Here is a 25,560-nt window from a genome sequence, read left to right on the forward strand (position 1 = left end):
AACATACAAAGCATCGTTGTCTCGGGGTTAACCTGGCACGATGGGAGTTGTAGTTCACCCACAACCGTATGCATTTATGTGGGGAAAGGCTTTATAATCCTGAGCATCGCTTGCATAGGAAGTCAAAGCACAAACATACAAAGCATCGTTGTCTCGGGGTTAACCTGGCACGATGGGAGTTGTAGTTCACCCACAACCGTATGCATTTATGTGGGGAAAGGCTTCATAATTCTGAGCATCGCTTGCATAGGAAGTCAAAGCACAAACATACAAAGCATCGTTGTCTCGGGGTTAACCTGGCACGATGGGAGTTGTAGTTCACCCACAACCGTATGCATTTATGTGGGGAAAGGCTTTATAATCCTGAGCATCGCTTGCATAGGAAGTCAAAGCACAAACATACAAAGCATCGTTGTCTCGGGGTTAACCTGGCACGATGGGAGTTGTAGTTCACCCACAACCGTATGCATTTATGTGGGGAAAGGCTTTATAATCCTGAGCATCGCTTGCATAGGAAGTCAAAGCACAAACATACAAAGCATCGTTGTCTCGGGGTTAACCTGGCACGATGGGAGTTGTAGTTCACCCACAACCGTATGCATTTATAATTCTGAGCATCGCTTCCATAGGAAGTCAAAGCACAAACATACAAAGCATCGTTTTCTCGGGGTTAACCTGGCACGATGGGAGTTGTAGTTCACCCACAACCGTATGCATTTATAATTCTGAGCATCGCTTGCATAGGAAGTCAAAGCACAAACATACAAAGCATCGTTTTCTCGGGGTTAACCTGGCATGATGGGAGTTGTAGTTCACCCACAACCGTATGCATTTATAATTCTGAGCATCGCTTGCATAGGAAGTCAAAGCACAAACATACAAAGCGTTGGACATGTTTACATGTTCCTTGTCGCATGTGCCGGTTCCTTTGCCTCAGTCCTTTAGAGATCAAAGGCCGGTCCCCACCCGCCTTGGACAATGGCAAGAAGCGGTTGATTGTTCCCTGCCATAAATAAGCCACTTTGCATTGTTTGTTTACGTTTCTCTGCCGTTAATAAGTGACACTGCAAACAATGGGCCTTCTGCAGGGTGGACGCTGGGAGCGAAAGGCTATATAAGGTGAACTAAATCCGTCAGAATGAGGCAAGACGGTCCTGAAATGTTAAAAAAAGATAGTGTAAGACTTAAATCAGTGTTTCTCAACCTGGGGGTCGGGACCCCTGGGGGGGTCATGAGGAGGGGGTTGCCGAAGACCACCAGAAAACACATACTTTAAATGTAATATTACTAATAATATTACCATATAATGACATAGTATAATATATTAATTTAATGCTTATATTGTGCTATGCTAATACTATATTGTATGTTTATTTGATTTGTAAGCCGCTCTGAGTCCCCTTCGGGGTGAGAAGAGTGGGATATAAATGTAGTAAATAAATACATAAATAAATAAATATATACACGCACACATATATACAAGCGCATGCGCGCACACACACACACCCACACACATATATATATATAGAGAGAGAGAGAGTAGAGTCTCACTTATCCAAGCTAAATGGGCCGGCAGAACCTTGGATAAGCGAATATCTTCGATAATAAGGAGGCATTAAGGAAAAGCCTATTAAACATCAAATTAGGTTATGATTTTACAAATTAAGCACCAAAATATCATGTTATACAACAAATTTGACAGAAAAAGTAGTTGAATATGCATTAATGCTATGTAGTAATTACTGTATTTACGAAGTTAGTACCAAAATATTACAAAGTATTGAAAACATTGACTACAAAAATGCCTTAAATGTATAAATATAAATGTGTGTGTGTATATATATATATACACACACACACACACACACACACACACACACACATTTAGAGGATATAAATGTAGCAAATAAATAAATAAATAAATAAATAAATAAATATTTCTGATCATCTGGGGCGATTCCTTTGGCAGACAAGGCTGAACATCTCCCCACCTGTCCTTTGACCCAATTCTACAATCAAAGGGGCTCTTTGATTGCAGGTGAACTATAAATCCCAGCCACTACAACTCCCAAATGCCAAGGTTTTATTTTCCCCAAACTCCACCAGTGTTCACATTTGGGCATATTGAGTATTGGTGCCAAGTTTGGTCCAGATCCATTATTGTTTGGAGTCCATACAGTGCTGTCTGGATGTAGGTATATATTTTAATAATTATGTATTTCTTGAGTTCGACCCTTTATCCATAGTGATGTTGATAATAATAATAAATAATAATACTTTATTTATATACCACCCTATATCCTCAGGGGACTCAGGGCAGTTTCCAACATAATAAAAACAATACAATACAATACACACAATAAAAACAGAACCATACAACAGATATTATTGCCTTAACTTGCTTGGTCATTCTATGGTTTATTATATGGTATGTTTTTAACTGATTATTTTACTTGATTGTTGTACTCTTGTTTTTAGTTATTGATATGTGTTTTTAATTTGTTATTCTTTGTTTCTGTGTTGGGCTCCGACCCATGTTAGCCGTCTGAGTCCATCCGGGGAGATGGTGGCACGAAAGAAAAATAAATTATTATCATTATTATTATTATTGACACAACGACATTGTATGACACAGCAAACAAGATAGGTATGCTGGATTTCGTTTCACAAAATCACAAGTCTAACACTTCCCAAGTGTCTAGGACTGTGTGATGTATTTTCGGATGATGCGTGCAGATCCCAGTAGGGTGGCCTTTTGCAGTTGGCAAATCGTAATTTTGTCAATGTCTATTGTTTCCAAATGCCGGCTGAGATCTTTTGGCACGGCACCCAGTGTGCCCATCACCACCGGGACATTATTATTATTACAGTAGAGTCTCACTAATCCAAGCCTCGCTTATCCAAGCCTCTGGATAATCCAAGCCATTTTTGTAGTCAATGTTTTCAATATATCGTGATATTTTGGTGCTAAATTCGTAAATACTGTAATTACAACATAACATTACTGCATATTGAACTACTTTTTCTGTCAAATTTGTTGTATAACATGAAGTTTTGGTGCTTAATTTGTAAAATCATAACCTAATTTGATGTTTAATAGGCTTTTCCTTAATCCCTCCTTATTATCCAAGTTATTCACTTATCCAAGCTTCTGCCGGCCCGTTTAGCTTGGATTAGTGAGACTCTACTGTATTAGGTGAACTGCATCTCCACTAAATCACTGTCACTTCCTCCCAAATCCCTCCAGTATTTTCTACTGGTCATGGGGATTCTGTGTGGGAAGTTAGGCCCAAAAATATCATTGATGGGGTTCAAGGGGCTCTTTGTTTGTAGGTGAACTATAAATCCCAGCAAATACAACTCCCAAATATCAATGTCTTATTTTCCCCAAACTCCACCAGTGTTCACATTTGTGCATATTGAGTATCGGTGCCAAGTTTGGAGTCCACACGTTGCCCTCCGGATGTGGGAGAACTATAACTCCCAAACTCAAACTTCAATGCCCACCGAACCCTTCCAGTCTTTTCTGTGAGTGAATAAATGCCTCTCCATGTATTTCCTTTGAGCAGGAAAAACTCAACCTGACCTGACCCGGCCTCTTTAAGCCGTGGAACTATAAGTTTCAAGATTTGAATTGTTGTATCATGCCTGATTTTGCCCTTACCCTGTAAATGTAGTTGGATTGGTTATTTATATCTGTCAATAAATGTTGTTTGTACCTGTTATATTGCTTACTCAGCTAAACTGTTTGGCTCCACCTCTTCCTGGAGTAGGACTGTGTTTCCTCCTTTTCATTCCATCAGCAAGTTCTCTTATCGGATGGACGTGAAAGAGAGGCTTGGCTCAAAAAGCCCTTTAAAAGTTACCTCTCAGCACCAATTCTGAGGTTCTTACCCTTGGGACTCACACTTCATGTTCAGGGCCAACCTGAACAACGTTGAGGAGTCTCAAGCGCCTTCACATCAGTCCTTTGGCAACAGAGGAAGACTCTTGTCTTCAGATATAGGTCATTGGACTGAGGCTGAGTTTGCTCCGGCATTCACAGCCAGAGAAAGAGGGATCTGGACAAGCTTCATAGACTTAAACAATCAAAGACTGTAATGTATATTTTCTTTTACCCCCTTTGTGAACAATAAACCCAGCTTTTGAGTTATCTACAGTGTTTTGGTCCTTGGGAGTTCCAGTTTCCCTAAAGGAGGGCAAGAAGCAATCCCCTGGGGAAAGATGTCACGTCCATGCCTCTTTCACTAAGAGTTTACAGCCCCAGGCGCAACGGCACAAGTATCGGTGCCAAGTTTGGAGTCCACACGTTGCCCTCCGGATGTGGGAGAACTATAACTCCCAAACTCAAACTTCAATGCCCACCGAACCCTTCCAGTCTTTTCTGTGAGTGAATAAATGCCTCTCCATGTATTTCCTTTGAGCAGGAAAAACTCAACCTGACCTGACCTGGCGTCCTTAAGCCGCGTCGCCTGACTCAGCGAAACTCTGCCAAAGCGGCTTCAATCCCTCTCTCTCTCTCTCTCTCTGTTTTTCCACCAGGATGAACTGCAAAGGGAACAAACAAGTAAAGGCCGGCCCAGGCTGGCTATTGGGTTTCCTCTTCTCCTTTCAAGCTAATCTTCCCTCCATCAGGGTCAACTCACAATGCAATCTTCCCAGCCTTTGCAGTGCCCTGAATTCGAAAGTTTGCCGGTATTATTCTCAGAATGGGATCAAAAACCAGAGCAAAGGCCTATTGGAAAGAAATTCATCAGAAAATTCAAAAGATGTTGCAGATTAGAGTCGATCTAGGCCCGAAATACTTCCTCCTGGGGATGTTAAATATAAAAGAAGATAGAAATAAAGAAATCATATTTAATTATCTTACCACCGCAGCTAGAATGAACTTTGCCAAATATTGGAAAAATAAGGATATGCCAGAAATAAGAGGTTGGATAAATAAGATCTGGGAAATAATGAATATGGACAAACGTACATACTTATTATATAACAATCAAGGTAGGCCAAAGAAACAGACAAACTGGGAAATGGTGAAAAATTATTTGAAGGAAGAAGAATATAAAGTGATTATTTAAGTGGAATTAAAGAAAATATGTATATCTACATTTAAAAAAAGGACATTTGTAGATAAGATCTACAGGACATTGGAATAGGGAAATTAAAGGAAAAATACTTTATAGAGACACTAGATAGAGATGACTGAAAAGAAAAACAAATTTACGTGATACTGCTGATATATAAGACACTATGCTAAGATGGAAGTCAATTTTAAGGGTTTTTTTGTTTTTTTCTCTCTCTTTCTTCCTCTTTCCGTTTTTGGTACGGATGTGTTTTTTTTTTTTTTTTTGGTCTTCGCCTTCTCTTGGTCTCTTTCTTACTGTTTTTAATTTTACTATAATTGTGTGTTAAAAGCATTAATAAAAACTGATTAAAAAAAGAAGAAATAAAAAAAGATAATGGAAGTAATAAACTGAACAAATATATTTAAGGAAAAAAAAACCAGAGCAACCCCAACTCTCAAATTTCTCCCTTTCCCCCATCACTGTATTGCCAACATACGGGACTGTCGTGTCTTTCCTGTTTGTTCTTCTGCTGTTACAGGCCCACAACCGAGATGTTCCCCAATATGTTATTATAAGAAATACCTTTGTCAAAGCACAGGGAATCGGGCCCAGTTGGTTATGTGACAAGCGTATTGCTAGGATTTTAATTCACATCAGTATTATCTTCGGTGTCAAGACTTATGTATAGACTTCACACACATATATATACGCAGACATACATACACACTTCAGTGTCAAGACTCAGCTTTAGAAAATGTGGCATAGTAAATGCAAAGGTGCATGCCCCATATATATACACATATACAGACACGCACACACATAAATATGCACTCTCACACACATATATGTACGCAGACAAGCATACACACATATATACACCACACATAAATATATCTATATATATAAAAGGGTAATGAAATTTCGGCCTAGGACAAAACAACAAAACTACACATTCCAGAAACACTAAACTTGGCAGCACAACCTCTCATCCATGCCTCTATGTTCATACAACAAAAAGAAAAGAAAAATAAAGTCCTAATTAGAGGGAGAGGAATAATTCTTTTTATCCAATTGCTGTCAGTTAGAAGGCTAAGCTCCGCCCACTTGGTCTCCTAGCAACCTACTCAGCCCAGGGGACAGGCAGAGTTAGGCCTCACTTAGGCCTCTTCCACACTGCCTATAAAATACAGATTATCAGATTTTAACTGGATTATATGGCAGTGTAGACTCAAGGCCCTTCCACACAGCTATATAACCCATTTAGAATCTTATATTATCTGCTTTGAACTGGATAATCTTGAGTCCACACTGCTATATAATCTACTTCAGTGTGCATTTTATTCAGATGTGTAGAAGGGGCCTCATATAATCCAGTTCTAAGCAGATAATATAAGATTATAAATATACAGTACAGTCTCACTTATCCAACATAAACACCCTGGCAGAACGTTGGATAAGTGAATATGTTGGATAATAAGAAGGGATTCAGGAAAAGCTGATTAAACATCAAATTAAGTAATCATTATACAAATTAAGCACCAACACATCATGTTATACAACAAATTTGACAGAAAAAGGAGTTCAATACACAGTAATGTTATGTTGTAATTACTGTATTTACGAATTTAGCACCAAAATATCACAATGAATTTAAAACACTGACTACAAAAACATTTACTACTAAAAGGCAGACTGCATTGGATAATCCAGAACATTGGATAAGCGAATGTTGGATAAGTGAGATTCTACTGTAATATATACCACCATACTTCGCCACAGCAACGCGTGGCCAGGCACAGCTAGTACATTATATATATGTGTGGTGTATATATGTGTGTATGTATGTCTGAGAACATATATGTGTGTGAGTGCATATTTATGTGTGTGCGTGTCTGTATATGCATTCACAAACACACACATAAATATGCATTCACACACATATACATATACGCAGACATACATACACACATATACAGACACACACACAAATATGCACTCACACACACATATATATATACGCAGACATACATACACACTTCAGTGTCGAAACTCAGCTTTAGAAAATGTGGCATAGTAAATGCAAAGGTGCATGCCCCATATATATACACATATACAGACACGCACGCACATATATGTACGCAGACATACATACACACATATATACACCACACATAAATATATACATTATATATATGTGTGTGTGGTGTATATATGTGTGTATGTATGTCTGCGTACATATATGTGTTTGAGTGCATATTTATGTGTGTGCGTGTCTGTATATGCATTCACACACACACACATAAATATGCATTCACACACACATATACATATACGCAGACATATATATCCACATATACAGACACACACACAAATATGCACTCACACACACATATATATATATATATATATACGCAGACATACATACACACATATTCACATACACATATACATACCACACACATATATATATATATAACTTGGCACACATACTCCTCATCACCCACTTTATCTCCTGCTGCGGTTTAAGGGACACCGGACCATGCATGATGGGATTTACAATACCTTCACTCATGTCCTGAGACCACTGCACCTGCCACAAATGACAGAATTGAACCAAACTTGGCACACATATCCCAAATGACACCTTACACCCTGCAGCAGTTTGGAGGAGGATGGACCAAGGATTATGGGATTTGCACTACCTTCATCCAAATCGCCTCCCACTGCAAACCCCATCGGCCACAGATCTGCAGCAATGGGCCCATTCATAATATCCAAAACAACTCAATGCCCTCTACTAATAACCCGGGCACCGCCGGGTCCCCAAGCTAGTTAATAAATAAAATTCAGATAATACAAATCTTTCATTTACAGGGTTGCCTTGAATTGAGGTTGACTTGCAAGCAAAGGCAATGACTGCAAGGCCTTCGGGGAAGAGTTGAAATGCATTAGGGATTTTATTTTTATTATTTTTTTGGGTAGGACTTCTTCCTACTACTGTGTGATTTCAGGTGCAGGTCTCCAGCTGGCTTTTTGCAAAGACAACATGCTCCATCCTGCAGGCCCATATCCGAGCGGCAACGTGGGGCCAGGAGCACATGGAGCCGTGGCCTGGTTTGGTGCCAGCGTCGACTGGGTTTCCCTCCTCCGGACTGGGGCGGAATAGACAAGCCTCAACAGAGTTTGCCTTGGAATTTGCTGGGAATGGGGTGGTTGGAGTTTAAGAAGCATGGGAATGAGAGCACTTGTAGGCAAACGTCCTTACAATCCAAATACCACTTCTCAACATAGTCGCCATTCGAGGAAATCTATATCTATATCTATATCTATAATAAAAGTGAAATCGGAGTATGTATCAGCGTTTTGATTGGCCTGGCGGAATATGTGCTCGCGTTTTGATTGGCCGCCACTATTCCAGGCCACTGAGACAAAATGAAGTTCAACAGGGACAAATGCAAGATACTTCACTTCGGCAGAAAAAATGGAAATCAAAGATACAGAATGGGGGACGCCTGGCTTGACAGCAGTGTGTGCGAAAAAGACCTTGGAGTCCTTGTGGACAACAAGTTAAACATGAGCCAACAATGTGATGCAGCAGCTAAAAAAGCCAATGGGATTCTGTCCTGCATCAATAGGGGAATAGCGTCTAGATCCAGGGAAGTTATGCTCCCCTCTATTCTGCCTTGGTCAGACCACACCTGGAATCACACTGCGTCCAATTTTGGGCACCACAGTTGAAGGGAGATGTTGACAAGCTGGAAAGCGTCCAGAGGAGGGCGACTAAAATGATTAAGGGTCTGGAGAACAAGCCCTATGAGGAGCGGCTTAAAGAGCTGGGCATGTTTAGCCTGCAGAAGAGAAGGCTGAGAGGAGACATGATAGCCATGTACAAATACGTGAAGGGAAGTCATAGGGAGGAGGGAGGGAGCTTGTTTTCTGCTGCCCTGCAGACTAGGACACAAGGGAACAATGGCTCCAAACTACAGGAAAGGAGATTCCACCTGAACATCAGGAAGAACTTCCTCACTGTGAGAAGGGCTGTTCGACAGTGGAACTCTCTCCCCCGGGCCGTGGTGGAGGCTCCTTCTTTGGAGGCTTTTAAGCAGAGGCTGGATGGCCATCTGTCGGGGGTGCTTTGAATGCGATTTCCTGCTTCTTAGCAGGGGGTTGGACTAGATGGCCCATGTGGTCTCTTCCAACTCTACTATTCTATGATTCTATGATTCTATGAGACCAACAGGAATGACGGATCTGCACCAAACTTGGCCCACTTCATCCCCACGATGCACTTTATGACCTGCTGCCATTTGGGGGAGGATGGACCACAGATGATGGGATTTGCAGTACTTTCAAACACTTTAACTCCCACAGACTACTGCAATGCCCACCAATGATAGAAATGGACCAAACTTGGCACACAGAACTCCTGTCGACCCCTTTACATCCTGATGTCTATTGGGGCAGGATGGACCAAGGATGATGGAATTTGCAGTACCTTCCCTCACTTCTTGAGACCACAGCAACTGCCACAAATCACACAACTGAACCAATCCAGGCACACATATCCCAAATGACACACTTCACATGCTGCAGCAGTTTGACGGAGGGTGGACCAAGGATTATGGGATTTGCAGTACATTCTTCCAATTCACCTCCCACAAACCACTGTGATGCCCATGAATGACAAAACTGTATCAAACTTGACACGCAGGTGCAGGGTAGCCCACTTTACATCCTGGTGCAGTTTGGGGGAAGAGGGACCGTGGATGAGGGGACTTACAATATCTTCAGTCACTTCCTGGGACTACTGTGACCCCCACCAATGACTGATCAAGACCAAACTTGGCACATAGAGCCACCATGGCCCACTCTACATCTTGGTGAGATTTGAAAAAGCTTGGACCTTGGATGATGGGACTTGCAGTATATTCATTCACTTCCTGAGACCACTGTCACCCCCATCAATGTCTCATCAAGACCAAACTTCAAACAGAGAACACCCATGACTCACTCTACACCCAGGTGCAGTTTGGAGGATGATGGACCATGGACGATGGGACTTCTAATACCTTCACTCACTTCCTGAGAGCACCGCGACCCACACAAATGACTGATCAAGACCAAACATGGTACATGGAGCCCTCATGACCTATTCTACATACTGGCTCTGTTTGGAGAGGGATGGACACTGGACGATGGGACTTGCATATGGGAGTTGGAGCTCACCCGCACCCACTGAACCCAGCTGACATTGGATATAGGCTACACTTGGAACACAGGCAAACAATGCCTTTCTCAAATGACCCGGGCATCGCCGGGTCTCCAAGCTAGTATGGAATAAAAATTAAAATTTACCACAGCTAATGAAATCCAAGAAAACTGGTACAAATTATTCTACAGATGGTATTACACCCCAACAAAACTGGCTAAATTCAACAAAGACACCTCCAATAAATGTTGGAAGTGCAACAAAGAAACAGGCACCTTTATCCATCAATGGTGGAAATGCAAAAGAACTAAAAAGTACTGGAACAACATACACAATGCGACACAAAAAATTATCGGGGAAAATCTCCCCTTACTGCCAGAAACATACCTGCTGGGAATATCTAACACAAAGTTGAACAAAAATCAAGACAAATTACTCTTCTTAATAGGGACTGCAGCAAGACTCGTTCTGGCAAGAGTTTGGAAACAAAAAATGTTCCCACTATAGAAGATTGGATCTTAAAGCTTTTTGATATCATCCAAATGGACAGCCTAACACAAAAGTTACAAGATAAAAAGGAAACAATAGACTGGTCAGGTTTTAAAGACTTTCTTCGAAAAGAAGGATACACATTAATAATAGACATATCCAACGTTTGAAATACCTCTATGACATTAAGATAGCAAGACTGGAAAAGGCTACCGAAAAAGCACGCAAAGATACTGTGGGACTTCCGAATCCAGACTGACAAAGTTCTGGAACACAACACACCAGACATCACAGTTGTGGAAAAGAAAAAGGTTTGGATCATTGATGTCGCCATCCCAGGTGACAGTCGCATTGACGAAAAACAACAGGAAAAACTCAGCCGCTATCAGGACCTCAAGATTGAACTGCAAAGACTCTGGCAGAAACAAGTGCAGGTGGTGGGCACACTGGGTGCCGTGCCAAAAGATTTCAGCCGGCATTTGGAAACAATGCTCATTTTCCAATACTTTTGCAGGTTTGTGATCCCACCAGTTCTATACTGCTGGGAGGTGGTACTTGAGGCATAAGTTCCAATGAATCATTTGGGCCACATAGTTGTGTCTCTGTTTGTAGTCTGTCTGTGCGATTTTCTTACAGCAGCTGAGGATATGATCAATGGTTTCGTCGGTTTCCTTGCACAGTCTATTATTATTATTATTATTATTATTATTATTATTATTATTATTATATTGTATGACACAGCAAACAAGATAGATATGCTGGATCCCAAGACGACAATGGGAAGTCATTTATTTATTTATTTATTTATTTTTCTTTTTTTCTGTTTTTATTATTATTATTATTATTATTATTATTTTGTTGAACTATCTCTCTTACTTATTCAATCCTTGGTTTTCATCTTGTACTTTAACCTCTCTAATCTTTCACCAATGTTTTCCTCGCTTTCACTGTATACATTACTTATATATTACAATAAAAATCACGATTAAAAAAAAACATAGACGCTATTCAAATCTAGGCATTTATCATAGCGATGAATGAGCTTGGCAACTCCTTCCCCACAAAACTCTGCCGCTTGCGTCCTCAACGCAGCGTTTTGGCGACAATAGACAATGTATGCCAGCCTCAGCTTGCTGAGCTGCTGAACTTGCGGACCAAAAGGTCGCAGGTTCAAATCCCGGGAGCGGAATTAGCGCCCGCTGTTAGCTCCAGCTCCTGCCAACCTAGCAGTTCGAAAACATGCCAATGTGAGTAGATCAATAGATCCGGCGGGAAGGTAACGGCGCTCCATGCAGTCATGCCGGCCACATGACCTTGGAGGTGTCTACAGACAACGCCGGCTCTTCGGCTTAGAAATGGAGATGAGCACCAACCCCAGAGTCAGACATAACGTCAGGGGAAACCTTTACCTTTACCTTTACCTACTAGGCCACCTAGGCCACCGGAGAGAACACGATGTCTATGGACAGTAATAAATGTTGTTGTTGTTGTACAAATAATAATTTAACCTCAATCTTTTTTTTCTCCATTGCTCTGCATCTTGCTCTTTGGCGCAGCAGAAAGCAAACTTGCTCCCTCCCCAATAATGACATCCTTGCAAATACAGTAGAGTCTCGCTTATCCAACGTAAACGGGCCGGCAGAATGTTGGAAAAATGAATATGTTGGATAATAAGGAGGCATTAAGGAAAAGCCTATTAAACATCAAATTAGGTTATGATTTTACAAATTAAGCACCAAAACATCACGTTATACAACAAATTTGACAGAAAAAAGTAGTTCAATATGCAGTAATGTTATGTTGTAATTATTGTATTTATGAATTTAGCACCAAAATATCACAATATATTGAAAACATTGACTACAAAAATGCGTTGGATAATCCAGAATGTTGGATAAGCGAGTGTTGGATAAGTGAGACTACTGTATTTAAGCTGTGCTATCAACGCCACCTTTTAACCTTCTCTTCTTCAGGCTGAACATGCTGATCTGAGGTTACCCTTACGTGTGAAAAGACGAGGCAGGAGAGAAGGAGGGTGGAAAAATACCCAAAGCAAAAGCCTGTAATGCTATCCAGACCCTGTTTACGACATCTAATGCTGTCCTTCCCGAATGGTGTTGACACTCTGCTCTCTCCAGTTCCTAGAATTTTTTCCCCTTGTTGATGCTATGAAAATACATGGGACAGCAAATGGATAGAGATGGATCCTTGCCAGGATAGGTCCTGCTGGGAGGAATGAAAAGCTGCATGTAAACAGACGTGTGTTAACTGTCTGGTGGAAGGTAGCATGTAAGGCGAACACAATTGTGTGCCTTGGCCAAAGACGGGAGGAAAACAAAACCCTGTTGCAACAGATTTGGGATCCTGGCCCGATCTGGCAGCCGATCCAAAGCGGTTTCGACATGCTCGCCTTTGCAAACAAACTTTGAACTTTTGTATCTGGAGCAGAGATAGCACCTCCCTGGGATTTTCACCTTAGTGGGTTGAATAACAGTTAAGGCAGATAACATCACAATTGCCTCCGCTGTTTTGCAAGAGAAGAAAACAACAGGATAACAAAGTCGATTAATAATTAAATCAAGCTTCCAGCATTTAAGGTTACTAAAAAAGAGCTGAAAGGGCAATGGTTGCCGATTAAAATTGATCAGAGCAGCGTTTCTCAAAGTGTTGTCAAAGGCTTTCATGGCCGGGATCACAGTTTTGTTGTATGTCTTTCGGGCTGTGTGGCTATGTTCCAGAAGCATTCTCTCCTGACGTTTTGCCCACATCTATGGCAGGCATCCTCAGAGGAAGGAACTAGGCAAGGAAGGTAAAAATATATATCTGTGTAGAGTCCAGGGTGTGACAAGAGTCCTTTGTCAGTTGGAAGCCAGTGTTAATGTTTCAGTTAATCACCCTAATTAGCATTGGAAAGGTTTGTCTCTTGCCTGGGGGGCATCCTTTGCTCAGAGTCATTAGCAGTCCTTGGGGCTCCGTTGCCCTCAGAGTGTTGCTTCCCATCTACTGTTTTGATTTTTGAGTTTTTCAATACTGGTAGCCAGAATTTGTTCATTTTCATGGTTTCCTCCTTTCTGTTGAAGTTGTCCACATGCTTGTGGATTTCAATGGCTTCTCTGGAAGATAGTTCCATCTTGTCTCCTGTGCCATAGCAACATGCTATGCTAATTTTATATACATACTAGCTGTGCCCGGCCACGCATTGCTGTGGAGAAGTATGGTGAGACTGTACTGTATATTGATAATCTTATATTATCTGCTTAGAACTGGATTATATGAGGCCCCTTCTTCATAGCTGTATAAAATGCACACTGAAGTGGATTATATGGTAGTGTGGAGTCAAGATAATCCAGTTCAAAGCTGATAATATAAGATTATAAATGGGTAATATAGCTGTGTGGAAGGGCCTTGATTCTATACTGCCATATAACCCAGTTCAAATCTGATAATCTGTATTTTATAGGCCTAAGTGAGGTCTAACTCTGCCTGTCCCCTGGACTGAGTGGGTTGCTAGGAGACCAAGTTGGCGGAGCCTAGCCTTTTAACTGGCAGCAATTGGATAAAAACAATTATTCCTCTCCATCTAACTAGGACTTTATTTTTCTTTTCTTTTTGTTGTATGAACGTAGAGGCATGGATGAGGGGTTGTGCTGACAAGTTTAGTGTTTCTGGGATGTGTAGTTTTGTTGTTTTGTCCTAGGCCGAAATTTCATTACCCTTTTATATATATAGATATTTTATATACATATATATAATATACAATATTTTATTAATATACAATATATTGTATGTACTGTAGTTATAATATTGATAATAATATTATAATGTAATATAATATTATACTAATTAATAATACAATATAATAATAATTATATATTATATATTAAACTAGCTGTGCCCGGCCACACGTTGCTGTGGCGAAGTATGGTGGTATGGGACATAAAGTATTGAGGAATTGGTGGTGGTTAAGGTAAAGGGTAAAGGTGTGGAGTCCAGATAATCCAGTTAAAGCAGATAATATAAGATTATATTGGTTATATAGCTGTGTGGAAGGGCCTTGAGTCTACACTGCCATCTAATCCAGTTAAAATCTGATAATCTGTATTTTATAGGCAGTGTGAAAGAGGCCTAAGTGAGGCCTAACTCTGTCTGTCCCCTGGGTGAGTGGGTTGCTAGGAGACCAAGTGGGCAGAGCTTAGCCTTCTAACTGGCAGCAATTGGATAAAAACAATTATTCCTCTCCCTCTAATTAGGACTTTATTTTTCTTTTCTTTTTGTTGTATCAACCTAGAGGCGTGGATGATGTGTTGTGTTGTCAATTTTCGAGGTTGTGGGGTGTTTAGTTTTGTTGTTTTGGCGGTCGCCAGGATTCCATCACTCTTTTATATATATATAGATGTAATATTACTAATAATATTACCATAAAATTATATAGTACAATATAGTAATTTAATGCTTATATTGTGCTATGCTAATAATATATTGTATGTACATTTGATTTGTAAGCTGCTCTGAATCCCCTTCGGGGTGAGAAGGGCGGCATATAAATGTAGTAAATAAATAAATAAATATTTTTTACCTAGTTTATCCATGCCTCACAACCTCTGAGGATGCCTGCCATAGATGTGGGCGAAACGTCAGGAGAGAATACTTCCCGAAAGACATACAACAACCCTGTTTCTCAAAGCCTCCAAAGAGGCTGCAGAACTGGAAGGAAAGGGAAGAAATATATTATTGCCAGTATGTTGCAGGCACCATGTCTTGTCTTGGGACCAAACAAAGCTTGGAGGCCTGGATTTGCATGCTAATTCTACATTCAGTTCCGTCCAGCTCCTTCCTTTGCACCACGGTTGCCAAAAGGGTTTGGCATTGCATTGCAGGGCTTTGAGCCTCCCAATGCTGTGCTTTACACTCCGGTGAGTGGAGCATCGCAAGCCCCCCCTTGTCCTGCCAAGATGCAGTTTAAGACTTCTCAGAAGCCAGGATAAGAAAAACAGAACAGATACGGAATGGTTCTCCCTCTCTCTCCCATGAACCTCCAGTTACACAGTCATGCGTATAAACACTCAGCTTGGATTCAGTTTTGATTATGTCAGTTTTAATTATGACGATGCCACCCACTGTATTAGAAACCATAATCTATATCTTCTATATATATAAAAGAGTGACGGCATCACGGCAATTCACAAAACAACAAAAGTACAGGCCCCCCAACCTCAAAATTTGACAACACAACCCATCATCCACGCCTCAAGGTTGATACAACAAAAAGAAAAGAAAAAGAAAGTCCTAATTAGAGGGAGAGCAATAATTTTTTTTATCCAATTGCTGCCAGTTTAGAGGGCTAATCTCTGCCCACTTGGTTGCCTAGCAACCAGCCAAGGGACAGCCAGGTTTCAGTTAGGGGACAGGCAGATTTAGGCCTCACTTAGGCTTCTTCCACAGATTATCTGATTTGCACTGGATTATATGGCAGTGTAGACTCAAGGCCCTTCCACACAGCTATATAACCCATTTATAATCTTATATTATCTGCTTTGCACTGGATTATCTTGACTCCGCACTACCATATAATCCACTTCAGTGTGCATTTTATACAGCTGTGAAGAAGGGGCCTCATATAATCCAGTTCTGAGCAAATAATATAAGATTAGAAATATACAGTAGAGTCTCACTTATCCAACGTAAACAGGCCGGCAGGATAAGTGAATATGTTGGATAATAAGAAGGGATTCAAGAAAAGCCGATTAAACATCAAATTAGGTAATCGTTATACAAATTAAGCACCAAAACATCATATTATACAACAAATTTGACAGAAAAAGTAGTTCCATGCGCAGTAATGCTATGTAGTATTTACAGTAGAGTCTCACTTATCCAACACTCGCTTATCCAACGTTCTGGATTATCCAACGCATTTTTGTAGTCAATGCTTTCAATATATCATGATATTTTGGTGCTAAATTCATAAATCCAGTAATTTCTACATAGAATTACTGTGTATTGAACTACTTTTTCTTCCAAATTTGTTGTCTAACATGATGTTTTGGTCCTTAATTTGTGAAATCATAACTTAATTTGATGTTTAATAGGCTTATCCTTAATCCCTCCTTATTATCCAACATATTCGCTTATCCAACATTCTGCCGGCCCGTTTATGTTGGATAAGTGAGACTCTACTGTACTGTATTTACAAATTTACCACTAAAATATCACAATGAATTTAAAACATTGACTACAAAAACATTGATTATGAAAAGGCAGACTGCGTTGGATAATCCAGAACATTGTATAAGCGAATGTTGGATAAGTGAGATTCTTCTTTAATATGAAATAATTACTGGGATAGAATAATGCAGAACAATATAATCTCTAAAACCAGGACAGTAAATAAACAGGGGAATTCCAGACAGGAAACAATCAGGGCCAGCTAACACCTCCCAACAAAGTATTCCCATCATCAAAGTCTGGAAAATCCTCTGTTTTCTCAGGGCCACAGACAGTAGAAGCACATAAAATATCGCAAACAACACCACTCTGAAAACAAGGGAATTCCAGACAGGAAACAATCAGGGCCAGCTAACACCTCCCCACAAAAAATTCACTCAGGGAGGAAACAGCCAGGCTTTAAAGCTGCAAGGCCATTACATCCTAATCATTTTTCCTAATTGCAGCATTCATACTTGCCTCCAACAAACAAAAAAAAACCAATCAGAAATATTATATATTCACAACCTTTAGGAAATAATATCCCCTGATGGCGCAGCATGTTAAAGCGCTGAGCTGCTGAACTTCTGGACTGAAAGGCTGCAGGTTTGAATTGGGGGACCAGAGTGAGCCTTTACTGTTAGCCCCAGCTTCTGCCAACCCAGAAGTTCAAAAACATGCAAATGTGAGTGCATCAATAGGTACTGCTCCGGCGGGAAGGTAACGCCGCTCCATGTAGTCATCCCACATGACCTTGGAGGAGTCAAATGGAGATGAGCACCAACCCCCAGAGTAAGACACGACTGGACTTAATGTCTGGGGAAAACCTTTACCCTTGACCTTAACTACCACCAATTCCTCAATACTTTATTTCCCAGACCACCAGACTTCGCCACAGCAACGCGTGGCCGGGCACAGCTAGTATATATATAAAAGAGTGATGGCATCACGGCAACCCACAAAACAACGAAACTACAGGCCCCCAACCTCGAAATTTGACAACACAACCCATCATCCACGCCTCTAGGTTGATACAACAAAAAGCAAAGAAAAATAAAGTCCTAATTAGAGGGAGAGAAATAATTGTTTTTATCCAATTGCTGCCAGTTAGAAGGCTCTAAGCTCTGCCCACTTGGTCTCCTAGCAACCCACTCAGCCCAGTGTTAATAAAAGAATAAAAAATAAAATAAATACAAATAATACAATAAAAACACTAAAAATAATACAATAAAATACTCTAATAACAAAATAACTAAAAATAATACAACAAAATAATAAAATATAATAAATAAAAAAGATAAGTTGTAATAAAATTAATTTTAAAAAATACAAGTAACGTCAAATAAAAATTCCACAACAACTTTTAACCAATACCACCACCACTTTGGCACAGCAACGCGTGGCCGGGCACAGCTAGTATATAATAAAAGTGAATGTTTGGGGGAAGATGGACCACAGATGATGAGATTTGCAGTACCTTCACTCACTTCCTGGGACTACTGCAACTGCCAGGAATGACAATTGAACCAAACTTGGCACATATCCCAAATGTCACAATTTACACGCTGCAGCACTTTGGGAGAGGATGGACCAAGGATTATGGGGTTTGCAGTACTTTCAATCGCTTCGGCTCCCACAGACCACTGCGATGCTCACCAATCATGGAACTGGACTAAACTTGGCACACAGAACCCCCATGACCCCCTTTACATCCTGATGCTGTTTGGGGGAAGATGGACCATGGATGATGGGATTTGCAGTACCTTCACTCACTTCCTGGGACCACTGCAACTGCCAGGAATGACACAATTGAACCAAACTTGGCACATATCCCAAATGTCACAATTTACACGCTGCAGCACTTTAGGAGAGGATGGACCAAGGATTATGGGATTTGCAGTACTTTCAATCATTTCGGCTCCCACAGACCACTGCGATGCACACCAGTCATGGAACTGGACTAAACTTGGCACACAGAACCCCCATGACCCCCTTTACATCCTGATGCTGTTTGGGGGAAGATGGACCACGGATGGTGGGATGTGCAGTACCTTCACTCATTTCCTGGGACCACTGCAATAATAATAATAATAATAATAATAATAATTATTATTATTATTATTATTATTATTATTATTATTTTATTTTTATACCCCGCCCCATCTCCCCAAAGGGACTCGGGGCGGCTTACATGGGGCCAAGGATTGGGGATTCTGGGACCTGAAGTCCAAAATACCTGGAAGAGCAGAGTTTCAGAAACACTGGAACAGAATGGTTTCAAGCAGACCGTGTGTGTCCAATAGCAGGGAATTCTGGGATCTGAAGTCCAAAATGCCTGGAGGACCAAAGGATGGATACTACTGAACTAACGGATTAAACAGCTGAAATGCAGCAGTTCAAGACAGTGATTCCCAAATATTAGTCCTGCAAGTGGTTTGGTCTTCAACTGGGCAAGGATCAGGGATTATGGGACCTGAAGTCCAATATACCTGGAAGAGCAGGAAAAGAATGGTTTCAAGCAGACCCCCCCAACCTGCGGCCTCCAGGAGTTTGGGCCTCCGGCTCCCAGAAGTCCCTATCACCAGTGTGTCCAATGGCAGGGAATTCTGGGATCTGAAGTCCAAAACGCCTGGGAGAGTGACAGGTTGTGCAACTGCCAGGAATGACACAACTGAACCAAGCTTGGCACACATATCCCAAATGTCACAATTTACATGCTGCAGCACTTTGGGGGAGGATGGACCAAGGATTATGGGATTTGCAGTACTTTCAAAAACTTCATCTCCCACAGATCAGTTAATCTAACCAATGACAGATCAGGACCTAACTTGGCACGCATATCCCCCATAACCCATTTCACATTTTGGTGCAGTTGGGGAAAGGACAGATCAAGGCTGATGGGACTTGCAATACCTTCACTCACTTCCTGAGACCACTGCAACTACCACAAATGACTGATCAAGACCAAACTTGACACATAGACCCCCATGAGCCACTCTACACCTTTGTGTGGTTTGGAGGAGGATGGACAATGGGACTTGCAATACCTTCACATACTTCCTCAGAGCATAGCGACTTCCACAAATAAATCAGTACCAAACCTGGCACACAGAGCCCCCATCACCAACTCTACATCCTGGTGGGGTTTGGAGGAGTTTGGACCATGGATGATGGGACTTGCAGTATCTTGACTCGCTTCCTGAGACCACTAGGACCCTCACCAATGTCTGATAAACATCAAACTTGGCACATAGAGCCCACATGACCCACTCTACACCCTGGCACTGTTTGGAGGGGGATAGCCCATGAACAATGGGACTTACATATGGGAGTTGTAGTTCACCCACACCCACTGAACCCAGCTGACTTTGGATCTAGACTAAACTTGGAACACAGGCAAACAATGCCTTTCTCAAATCACCCAGACACCGCCAGGTCCCCAAGCTAGTAAAATAATAAATAAAAACAATACAAGTCAAAACCAGATACCCTACCTTATTTGAAAAAATAATAAAATAAATAGAAATGATATACAGTATATCAAAACTAGACATCGCATGTTCTATTCAAAATAATAATACAATTATTAGTAAAATTAAAAAATATATGTTCATTGTGTCTTGGGTATTTAATAGCTTTATGGGCTTTCATGGCCAGAATCATTGGGCTGTCTAGCCATGTTCCAGAAGCAGCATTCTCTCCTGACGTTTCGCCCACATCTATAGCAGACATCCTCAGAGGTTGTGAGGTCTGTTGGAAACTAGGTAAGTGGGGTTTATATATATATATCCTGGAATAATGTCCAGGGTGGGAGAAAGAAGTCTCTTCTGTTGGAGGCAAGTGTGAATATTGTAATTAATAATAATAATAAAACTTTATTTATACCCCGCCATCATCTCCCCGCGGGGACTCGGGGAGGCTTACATGGGGCAGAGGCCCAAACAACATAGAACAAAACATAGGCAACATAATACAAATCACACTATCTATATATATAAAAGGGTGATGGCATCACGGCAGCGGACAAAACAACAAAAGTAAACACCCCACAACCTCGAAAATTGACATCACAACCCCTCATCCATGCCTCTAGGTTGATACAACAAAAAGAAAAGAAAAACAAAGTCCTAATTAGAGGGAGAGGAATAATTGTTTTTATCCAATTGCTGCCAGTTAGAAGGCTAAGCTCTGCTCACTTGGTCTCCTAGCAACCCACTCAGCCCAGGGGACCCTTTACCTTAACTACCACCAATTCCTCAATACTTTATTTCCCATAACACCATACTTCGCCACAGCAACGCGTGGCTGGGCACAGCTAGTAGAAAGATAATACAGTAATACAATATATCAATTAAAACAAAAATACAGGACAAAAAATTGCATTTAAAACACATAAATGGTAAAATCGGAATAAAAATGGGATAGATTATTAAAAACCCTCTGGGGCTGATTAATCTATATATATAAAAGGATAATGGCGTCGCTCCACTGGGCAAAACAACAAAACTAAAGGCCCCCCAACCTAGAAAATTGACAACACAACCCCTCATCCACGTCTCTACGTTCTTACGCTCAACAAAGGATTCCCCCCCCCCCAAACAGGGAAACACCCACTCTTTGAAAGTCCAAACCCATTCGGTACTCATCACTCTTTCATCTCAAAACACAAAATAAAGGAGCAACACTCTGAAAACAAAGGAATTCCATCCAGGAAACAATCAGGGCTACCTAACACTTCCCAACAAATGATTCCCCCCCCCTCTAAGACACGGAACCAGCTAAAAAAAGCCACAGCAACGCGTGGCCGGGCACAGCTAGTTATATATAATTATATAATTAATTAATCATCTTGATTAGCATTTAATGGTCTTGCAGCTAACCAAAGCGATTAATTACAACATTCACACTTGCCTGCAACAGACAAGAGTTCCTTCTCCCACCCTGGACATTATTCCACAGCTATGTCTGTTTTTATTGTTGTTTTTAATTGTTGTTTTTATTATTTTTATTGTTATTTTAAAGCTAAGTGTATTGTTTTAATCTATTTCTGTAAACCGCTCCGAGCCAAACTGGGAGTAGCGGTATACAAGTCTAATCATAAATAAATAAATAAAATATATACCGTAAACCCCACTTTGTCGAGTTTCCAACAGACCTCACAACCTCTGAGGATGCCTGCCTTAGATGTGGCCGAAAAGTCAAGAGGGAATGCTTCTGGGACTCCCAAAAGGAACATGTGAAAAATGTGCCCTACTTTCCTCTAATTCTGTGTCATTGGAGGCACCATTTTCCATTTCGTCATGAGAGCAAACACTGTTTTCTGCAGCGATTAGAGGACGTCCTCTTTAAAGAAGCCTTTGTGTTTGCAACTGGAGAAGGGAAAGGGGAATTGTAACTCACTTTGAAGCCAGAACTTCATAGTGAGTTGTTCCCCTTTTTAGAACCGCAGGTTTGTGGGGTGATTGCCCTGGGAATCTGGGAGTTGTAGTTCACCCTTATCCAGGCAGCACTGAACCAAGCCGACGACGGATCTGGACCAAATTTCAGTGATATTACCTAACATCCCAAAACAAACAATGCCTCCTTCTAATAACCCAGGCACCACTGAATTCCCAAACTAGTAATAAATATACCGTATATACTTGAGTATAAGCTGACCCGAATATAAGCCGAGGTACCTAATTTTACCACAAAAAAACCTGGGAAAACATCGACTCCAGTATAAGCTGAGAGTGGTAAATTTCAGAAATAAAAAGATACCAATAAAATTACATTAATTGAGGTATCAGTAGGTTAAATGTTTTTGAATATTTACATAAGCTCTAATTTAAGATAAGACTGTCCAAACTCTGATTAAATCATTATTCTCATCTTCTTCAATGTAAATGTGAATTATTATTATTATTATTACAGTAGAGTCTCACTAATCCAAGCCTCGCTTATCCAAACCTCTGGATAATCCAAGCCATTTTTGTAGTCAATGTTTTCAATATATCGTGATATTTTGGTGCTAAATTCGTAAATACAGTAATTACAACATAACATTACTGCTTATTGAACTACTTTTTCTGTCAAATTTGTTGTATAACATGAAGTTTTGGTGCTTAATTTGTAAAATCATAACCTAATTTGATGTTTAATAGGCTTTTCCTTAATCCCTCATTATCCAAGATATTCGCTTATCCAAGCTTCTGCCGGCCCGTTTAGCTTGGATAAGTGAGACTCTACTGTACATGTATTATTTTACTCTATTATTATTTAAAGGATACATAAATACATGTAATAATAATAATAATAATAATAATAATAATAATAATAATTACAGGAAAATAATACATGTAATAATAAATAGAGTAAAACAATAAATGCAATAATAATAATAATAATAACATCAGAGTGAAATAATAAATGTAATAATAATAATAATAATAAAAATAGAGTAAAATAAATGTAATAGTAGCAACAATAATAGAGAAAAATAATACATGTAATAATACCAATAATAATAGAGAAAAATAATAAATGTACTGAATATATTGCACAAGATTTCCCTAGCCTAAAATGATACATTTTAATATATTGGGTTTATGGTTCCCGTCCCCTTGATCTGGTCATGTGTTATTTATTGTTATAATTGTATTATTTTACTTTGTTTAATAATGTGTTATTATGTTGTTATGTAATGTTTGTGTTGTTTTTATGACTGTAAACCGCCCTGAGTCCCATCCGGGAGATAGGGAGGTATATAAATAAATTATTATTATTATTATTATTATTATTATTATTATTATTATTATTATATTCTCAAGTAAAAGCTGACCGAAATATAAGCCAACCAGGACCCTCACCCGAGTATAAGCCAAGGAGGGCTTTTTTAGTCTTAAATAAGGGCTGAAAAACTAGGCTTATACTCGAGTATATACAGTAATAGAAATTAACACCTACCTATCTTAACCTTATTGTGTAAGTCTGGAAATACAACATAAATTGACAAATACTTTTCAAGTTAAGACCAAACCAATTAAACTTAAATGGGATTCCGTACTAAGTTAAGCACCCACTCTTGACATCAGCATATGAAATTCCCATTTTGAGGAAAGCAAAGCAGGTCAAAGATGTGAGACACGATGGAAAGGGTGCACATTACTGAAGACTCATGCCAATCAGATTATGAAACTAGACATCTTGGGTTACCGAGAGCATAGAGGGTGCCCAGCCAGGACACCCTGCTCCTCTCCGGTGTCAGGACATTCGGTTTCTTGGCACAATCCAGACAGGGTTCCTTTACACCAGATGAGGGTCAGATCTGTTAGTCATCTGGATCAACTCAAGTGGAAACCTGTCAGGTACAGACCCCCTTCTGCCTCAAAAATACATTCACTTCAGTCAGAATATAAACATAAATAAATATAATTTTTATATTTATTTAAATATAAATATTATATACATACATATATATATATATATATTTGATAAACGTGGCCAGACAGCCAAACTCACAACCCAATTCCATATATATATCTGCGTGTGTGTGTGTGTATATATATATGTGTGTGTGTGTGTGTGTGTGTATATACACACACACACACACACACACACACACATATATATATATATATATACAGTAGAGTCTCACTTATCGAACACTCGCTTATCCAACGTTCTGGATTATCCAACACATTTTTGTAGTCAATATATTGTGATATTTTGGTGCTAAATTCATAAATACAGTAATTACTACATAGGATGACTGCGTATTGAACTACTTTTTTCTGCCAAATTTGTTGTCTAATATGATGTTTTGGTGCTTCATTTGTAAAATCATAACCTAATGTGATGTTTAATAGGCTTTTCCTTAATGCCTCCTGATTATCCAACATATTCGCTTATCCAACATTCTGCCGACCTGTTTATGTTGGATAAGTGAGACTCTACTGTATATACATATACAGTAGAGTGTCACTTATCCAACGTTCTGGATTATCCAACGCATTTTTGTAGTCAATGTTTTCAATATATCATGATATTTTGGTGCTAAATTCGTAAATACAGCAATTACTACGTAGCATTACTGCATATTGAACTACTTTTTCTGCCAAATTTGTTGTATAACATGATGTTTTGGTGCTTAATTTGTAAAATCATAACCTAGTATGATGTTTAATAGGCTTTTCCTTAATCCCTCCTTATTATCCAAGATATTCGCTTATCCAAGGTTCTGCCAGCCTGTTTAGCTTGGCTAAGTGAGACTCTACTGTATATATATATATGTGTGTGTGTGTGTGTGTGTGTGTGTGTGTATATGTAACATTTATATCCTTCTCTTCTCACCCCGAAGGGGACTCAGAGCGGCTTACAAATCAAATGTACATAAAATATATTATTAGCATAGCACAATATAAGCATTAAATTACTATATTGTACTATATCATTATATGGCAATATTATTAGTAATATTACATTTAATATATAATTATTATTTTGTATTATTATTAGTATAATATTGCATTGCATTATAATATTATTATCAATATTATATGTATAATATATGATCTATATATATAAAAGAGTGATGGCATCACGGCGACCCAC

At 39.7% G+C, this 25,560-nt stretch overlaps 1 protein-coding gene across 1 annotated transcript in view; it reads right to left on the reverse strand.

Moving 5' to 3' along the window:
- The window catches only part of slc3a2 (solute carrier family 3 member 2), a 62,461-nt gene that overhangs the window by 26,028 nt on the left and 10,873 nt on the right, over positions 1 to 25,560 (reverse strand). The gene's annotated exons all lie outside the window — the stretch shown is intronic.

The sequence above is a fragment of the Anolis carolinensis genome, unplaced genomic scaffold (assembly GCF_035594765.1).
Source record: "Anolis carolinensis isolate JA03-04 unplaced genomic scaffold, rAnoCar3.1.pri scaffold_14, whole genome shotgun sequence".
In the NCBI taxonomy this organism is placed as follows: Eukaryota; Metazoa; Chordata; class Lepidosauria; order Squamata; family Dactyloidae; genus Anolis; species Anolis carolinensis.